This window comes from Lynx canadensis, chromosome A1 (genome assembly GCF_007474595.2).
Source record: "Lynx canadensis isolate LIC74 chromosome A1, mLynCan4.pri.v2, whole genome shotgun sequence".
Lineage (NCBI taxonomy): Eukaryota > Metazoa > Chordata > Mammalia > Carnivora > Felidae > Lynx > Lynx canadensis.
In genome coordinates this window covers 200,589,063-200,596,548 of record NC_044303.2, presented here as the reverse complement: position 1 = coordinate 200,596,548, position 7,486 = coordinate 200,589,063, and positions in this window count along the sequence as shown.

Genomic DNA, 7,486 nt, shown 5'->3' with positions numbered 1-7,486 from the left:
CTTATCTTCTTCTTCATCCACCAATTCATCTCTGCAGCCTACAACCCAAAGATGATAAATACAGGAAGTTCTGCTGCTTTGCTACAAATATGGAGAACCAATAAGAGGAACATATAAGGTAACCTTAATTTCGGAGGTAGGGATGGAAATATACTATCAATAAAAATAAAAGGCAACTTATACACAATAATGTATAACATACCAAGAAGATGTGTGTATATCTTGGATTCTCAGCCTGAAGCATGTAGTAATTAGCTTATCGTATTACAGTAAGATTTCTCTGACTCAAGTGCTACTTGGAGATGTATAGGAACTCTGGGCCAAATCTTTCTTCCTGATCTTCTGTGGATTACCAGAATGTGTATCTCACAGATATCAATTAGCAGCAACACTGTCCTCATGTCATTTCTTTGATTGCTCTAACTACCATGGTGGTCCCAACTTTCAACCCAGACTGCATGACATGGCGCCCCTATCATTGTTGTCTTCTCTTGTTGATCACCTGAACAGGTTTGGTGGTTTGGGGGAGGAAAAAAACTTTTTCCCTCTACTCTCCTAGGTGTTATGACTAGGGCCCCATGAGTTAGAGGGGCAAAGAACAGATTACCAAGAAAAACAAGTTTATTAACACATATATCCATGTACACATGGGAAACTCATTATGGTAACTCAAAGGGCTGGTTAGAATTTGGGGATTATGTAGCACCTTAACAAAGAACAACAATTTTGTAGACAAATGACAAGATAGACGAAAAATGGTTTGGGCTTGTAGCAGGGGACAAATAATGAAAAGGTAAATATATGGAGAAACTCATAAAAGTTAAGGGCTAATGAATAAGGTCGGTTATATAGATTTCTCTGGTGCCCTCTCCAGGCTGATAAGAGTCTAGAGTTGTCTCTGGTGATTAAGAATTGTCCTGCCTTTCCTGGTAGAAAGGAAAAACTAGAGAGACTTTCTTGTGTCTGCTTATTCTCTATGGACTTTAGCTCAAAATGATCCTTATATCAAAGTAGCGTATTTTGGGGTGGTGTACTTGGAACCCTTTCAGTGACTTGTAGTCAGTCCCTCTTCTGGTTCATGATCCAGTAATGTTTCAATTTAAATGAGAAGAATATTTACCACTCCATTTATGTCATAACTTAGCCCAAAATATAGCACTATCTTTACTCTATCACTGGGATGATAGAACCGTGTTTACCATTTTGTTTTATAATCCTTTTACTATCCACACTGCCCTCCATGATTTAGAACTGACACCTTGCTTTACTCAAATTAACTGTGCCCCTTGAAAACCTCTTGTTTCTTGAGTTAATGTTTTACACCTTACTGTCTCCTAGGGGTAATCCTTCCATGGATGTCTCATAGGTCAAATAGATGTATGGATCTGCCAGACTAGCCCTCCAGTCTCTGTCTGGGATCTTAAGTTAGCTTGCCCTTCTATGAGTGCCTCCTCTGGGCCCTCTAGTTGGAGACATACAATATTCATGCATGTGTAATACACCCCCTCACCCATCCCCACACCTATTTTCAACATCTCCTATATTTAAAGTGCATTAAAATATACTTATGTTTGCTAGATTATCAATTGAACAACTTAAAGAGTACGGTTTCTGATGTTAGTCATCTCTCAGTGTAGCTGTTAAAGGAAAACACAATTATAACCCTTCTCTCTATCTTAAAATGTTTACATAGATGTATGGAAGAGTTTGTGCTCGGGCTGGAGCTGAGATTTAATCATATATGTCATGTGAATTAGGTAGCTAAGAAGGAGAAAGTGAGAATGGAAAAGAACAGAAGCCAACTTGCAAGGAAATATGGTGGAAAAAATTCTGAGCCAGACCTCAAAAACAGAGCCAAAGGTCAAAAGGAAATAGTATTTCTGGATTTAATGTGGTAACTTGTTTTAACATTTTGTGATTAAATTACCCTGGACACAGTTATGCATCCTGTGAGCACTGGGGAGGGAAAAAAATGGCTGCAGGTGAATCTGACTGGATCATGTAATGCCTGGGCCATAGGCAAGCCTTCTGGGATTCCTCTAAGAGAATATCAGTCTAAGAGGAGTAGCAGCCTCCTCATTTTAAAGCAGAGTTCCAAGGAATCTGAAAGCATTAAGTCATCACAAGTTTGTAAAATGGAAAAGGATCTAGGCCCATTTAGTGGTGAGGGAGGGCATGGACCTCAAGCGCAGGGACCAACAGCAATTAAACCACTGATCTCCCAGTGTACGTGTATATGTCATGACCCATGGACACAAGGAATAGTTCATGGGTTAAGGGCCTACATATATAAGGGGGACAGTGAGAGGAAGACATTTAGACATTTTGCATGAATGGGATCTCATCTGCACTCAGAAACTGGCAAGGCTGATGAGTTTCAGTTATAAATGTGTGAAAGTCACTACTTTCTACATACATGTCATGGGCCGCAACTCTAACCAAGAAAACTACCTACATATCATACTGTAACATGTGAAAATGTATGGCTTTATAGGCTTTAAAAATGTTAGCCCCCCTCCTCAAATTTAAGTCTTGAGACATCTTCATTTGCCTTTAGATCTAGAGACTTTTGATGGAAGAAGCCACTTTCCATATAACGACTTTTATAAAAGTTCATGTCGAATCTAAAGAAAATGTGCCTAAATATTCTTTCATCCCACTAAATGGCATAAGTCACACCAAGTTTCCATATTCTCTGCTCATACACCTCATAGGATTTCATCTATAGCTAGACTCTGGAGATAATATCTGGTAATGAGATTTCAAGCTTATTGAGGACAGCCAGGTGACATTGGTTCCTGTCACAGTGCTTGGACTATTACTTTGCACATGGTAGGTACTAAGTAAATATATGTTAAGTAAATGAATAAATGAAAAAAGTGAAATTTTTGCAAGATTTTCATCTTAATCCAAGAAAAGGATCATGTTAGAAATTATAAAAATGTAAGAGGGAAAGAGAGGTAAAAGTCCAGAGGAGAACTATGCAGGAAACTTAAAGAAATACTAGAAGACCACAAGCTAGACCAAAGTTTGTGAGCCAAGAATAGAAGTTTTGCTTTCTCATATAGCATAATAGAGAATGTAGAAGCAGAAAAGATTTAATGATTAAGACTGAGTTTCCTGGCAAAACAAGTTCCAAATCTTTGAGGCTCTCCCATCTTCACTGATTTCATTCTTTTGATGTATAAACAAAGCCCAATGGCCTACCAGTCAAGTAAATTCTAATGGCAAAATTGGCTCTGTTTAACTTTTTGATATTAAACATTTGAAATGTATTTCCATCTAAAAGCATAGACTCCAATCTAAATGGTACAATCAAGATTACTTCAGGGGCACCTGGGTGGCTCAGTCAGTTAAGTGTCCAACTCTTGGTTTCAGCTCAAATCATTATCTCACAGTCTGTGAGTTCAAGCCCCACATCAGGCTCTGCACTCACAGCATGGAGCCTGCTTGGGACTCTTTCTCTCTCTCTCTCTCTCTCTCTCTCTCTCTCTGTCTTTGAAATTTCCTCATATCCTTTCAATAATTTACCTTAGGCTAGTTAAAGTAAGATTTATTTTTCTGGCTTGAAAAATAACTGATGTCTAACTGAAACATCCAAGTTTTCCAGAGACAGCAAAGAATAGCCATATAGCTAGTCTAAGCCATCATATGACACATTTTTTAATAAAACAAACAAACAAACAAACAAACCACAAAAAAATCCCTGAAGTACAGGGGAACAATGTTTTCCCTTTACTGGACTTTTCCATGTTCTTAGGGATATACTTCCTAACTTCTTCTTTTCTCTGGTTCATCTTAATAAGTGAGTCAGATGTTAGTTGAACAAATGTGTTTATTCATTAGTGGAAGAAACATTTACTGAGCACCAACTCTGTGTCAGGTCCTGTTTTGGGGACTATGAGTAAGGTTAATGAGACATGGTCACTGTCCTCAAGGATGTCCAATAGGAAAAATAAAGAGAAAATATTAGGAAGATACCAGGGAATTTCACGGAAAGGGCAGCCATAGCTCCCAAATGACTGGAAACAGAAAATAGAATCAGAAAAAGAACTAAAGTAACTTTCCTCTCTCTTTCTCTCTCTCCCTCTCTGTAATTCATGCATGCCTCAGTGTCTTGGTCTCTCCTTTCTGTTTCTATGAATACCCGCTAATTGGCTTTTTCTATGCTTATTTAAAAAATGGCTGCCCCAAGTGAACATGAATTCCTAGTCCCTGTGGTCAGCAAAGACTCTCTAAAATCTCTGTATGCTGAATATCACTGTCTAGCAGAAAATCTAATCAATCCAGTTTGGGTCAGGTGTCTTTCCATATCACTAGGAGGCAGGATGACTTCTAGAGGAAGATCATGGCAAACTCTGAGAACAACCTGTGGGAAGAGCTGGCAGATTAACTTTGCATGTCTGCTACACACATGAAAGTAAATAAGGACAGTCAATTTTAGTAATGCTAGAATAAAAGTATGAATAAAATGCTTAGATGAATTGATGGGTCCAGGGCCTGAGGAACATAGAATTATTTTAGTTTTGTTTATTTGTTTTGTATTTAAGTTAGAAATGCCTCTCTTATTTTGGGACATCATACAACTCAACAAGTGCCTGAAAACATGTAGGTGAGTCAAATTCAATGGATTCTGAAGTTTACTCAGTCTTATCATAGATTTACTGGGTAACATTTGAGGAGTCACTGGTTACCTCATTTCAAATTTTCCAGGAGTTACATAGAATTTCATATTTCCCACCCTTTTCAGGTCTAGGTGGAAGAAGGTGGAACTCTTCAGAAATTCATTTCAATTTAGCAATTATTTTTAGGAACTATTTGTCATGTACAGGACTAGACAGGATATAAACATATAAGACTTCAGAGATCTAGGATTTAAGTGAGAAAGTGGAGTATCCACATAACTAAAGTCAAATCATACCAAAATAGATACAAAAGAGTTTTGGTAAGAGAGACAGCAGAGGCAGGTTGAGGTTCAACTGAGAGCTTAAACACTAAGGTGCTTGAACTTCATCCTGTAGACTTCCAAAGATTTTCAACAAATCCTGTGTTTTAGAACGAGAATCATGATAATAGCATAGAGTGGAGTGGAGACAGGAGAAGAGGAAGCATAGAGAGATTGCATAAGAGACTGCCATTGTGGGGAGAGATCAAATGGACTTGAACTAATGAGTGTAGCAATGGAACAGAAAGTAGGGATGGATAGATAACCATGTTAAGTGTAAAGACAAAATTGACATGGTATGGTGGTAGCCCTGAGGATGGAAAGCAGAGGTTTCTGGTTTAGGTGATTGTACATGGGGAATGAAATAAGCAAAGAGCTGGATTTGAAGATAAAAAGAGTTCAGAGAGAACACTGGTGAAAATTCATCTGAGCCTCCTCTCCAAAAACCCCCAGCCAAGGGTTGGAAAGAAAAGAGTGGAGAAGCCTCGCTCCATCCCTTAGCAATTCCCAGAATGTGGCCCCTGTGTGTCTCCAGACTTTTTGAGGTAGTCAGTAGGTCAAAACTATTTTCATACTAATACTGAGACATTATTTGCATTTTTCACTGTGTTCACTTTTGCCTTCAGTGCGAGAACAGTGATCATCAATAAGAGTAAATATCTCATTTTTCCCCACTGGATACTCACAGAAAAGGAAAGAGAGGGAGGGGGCAGGGGGAGGAGAAAGGAAGAAGAAAGGGTAGGAGAAGAGGACAGAGGAAGGGAGGGGAGGAGGGAAGGTGAGAAGAAAGGAAGAAGGAGGAAGGAAGGAAGGAGGGGAAGAAGGAAGGGAGAGAGGAAGGAGAAAGCTAGTTTCACTTAAGAATGTCCTTGACAGGGGATGCCTTGGTGGCTCAGTTGATTAAGCTTCTGACTTCAGCTCAGGTAATGATCTCATGGTTTGGTTTGTGCTGACAGCTCAGAGCCTGGAGCCTGCTTCGGATTCTGTGTCTCCCTCTCTCTCTGCCCCTCCCCACCCATGCTTTCTCTCTCTCTCTCTCTCTCTCAAAAATAAACATTAAAAAAAAAGAATGTCCTTGACAAAGCAGTAAAAATTAACTACCTTTATTAAGTCTCAAACCTTAAGTACATGTCTTTTAAATATTTTGCATGAGTAGATGTGGGCATACACATGCTTATGCTGCACCCTGTAATCAGGTAGTTGTCTCAAGGACCTATAAATGGAACTAGGCACATTCTTTTTTTAATGTTTATTTACTTTGAAAGAGAGGGAGAGAGAAGGAGGGGCAGAATGAGAGGGAGAGAGAGAATCCCAAGCAGGGTCCGTGCTGTCTGCACAGAGCCCAACAGAGGCCTTGATCTCACAAACCATGAGATCATGACCGGAAACGAAATCAAGAGTTGGGTGCTTAACTGACTGAACCACCCAGGTGCCCCCCTAGCCGTGTTTTTCATGGAACACGAGTTTTACTTGAAAGAACACTGATAGACAAACTATAACTATTCAGACTTGGGTATTTGGTAGACATTTCTCAAAAATGAATGAAGTGGGCCTTTCATTTCATACAGAACAACTGATAGTATGCATGGCTAATGATAAAATTCAAGCTTTCAAATGGAAGTTGGAATTTTGAAAAATGTGTGTCTGCTGGCATGAGCTTGACAGCTTCCCAATATATAGAGACTTTTCTAATGAGGTAGGTGAAAATACGATTATTTTGATATTGTGTAATGAAATGTGTCAATTATTGGAAAATCTGCATAACTCAGTGAACCAACATTTTCCAAATGACCAATGCATGATGGGACAAAACCTTGCATGAGTAAAAGATCTATTCAAAGTGCTCAACAGACCAATGAATTTTAATGCACTATGTGTTGGAGGAAGTTACTAAGAGGATGTGACTGCTGATTAACCTGCAAGATGGACCCAGGTAACTGGAGACTTCTTATCCTTTCCCCTGTCCCTGAAACATATGTTCTGCCTACTGTTTCCACACTAGAAGCCACTTCAGGGACACAACTTTGAGAAAGTAAGGTGTTATTGAGACCATCTCAACTGTATAAATGACTGAACCCTGCTTGTTCAGGCCTCTACATAAACTTAAGATTCTGGCAGCAAGTATGGAGATTTACTCATTTTGTAGCCACTCCAGACAAGCCAAGTATATAAGTTCCCTTGCTTATTAAAATTGTCACTGCCCAATCTGAAATGGTCTGCCTTTTTCTTTTCTCTCTCCTTGCCCTCCATGTATGGGGGCCAGTTTCAAATTTTAACCCCAGGAACTTTGAGGTTGCAAATCAACACTAGGGTAGAAAAAGTTTATTGATGTGGTTTCAGATTCCACATTAGAACTAGCGTTTAGGAAACTACTACTTGTTGATTTTGAGGGCAGTATCAAAGGAATATCCACAATTATGTCCTGTTTTTTTCAATTACATGTGTGTGATACCAAATTAATTCATATAATTTGACTGAAAGTACATATCGCAACAGATTGGGTGCAGGAGCAGATATGAGAATCCAAGTGTTTTTTTTTTC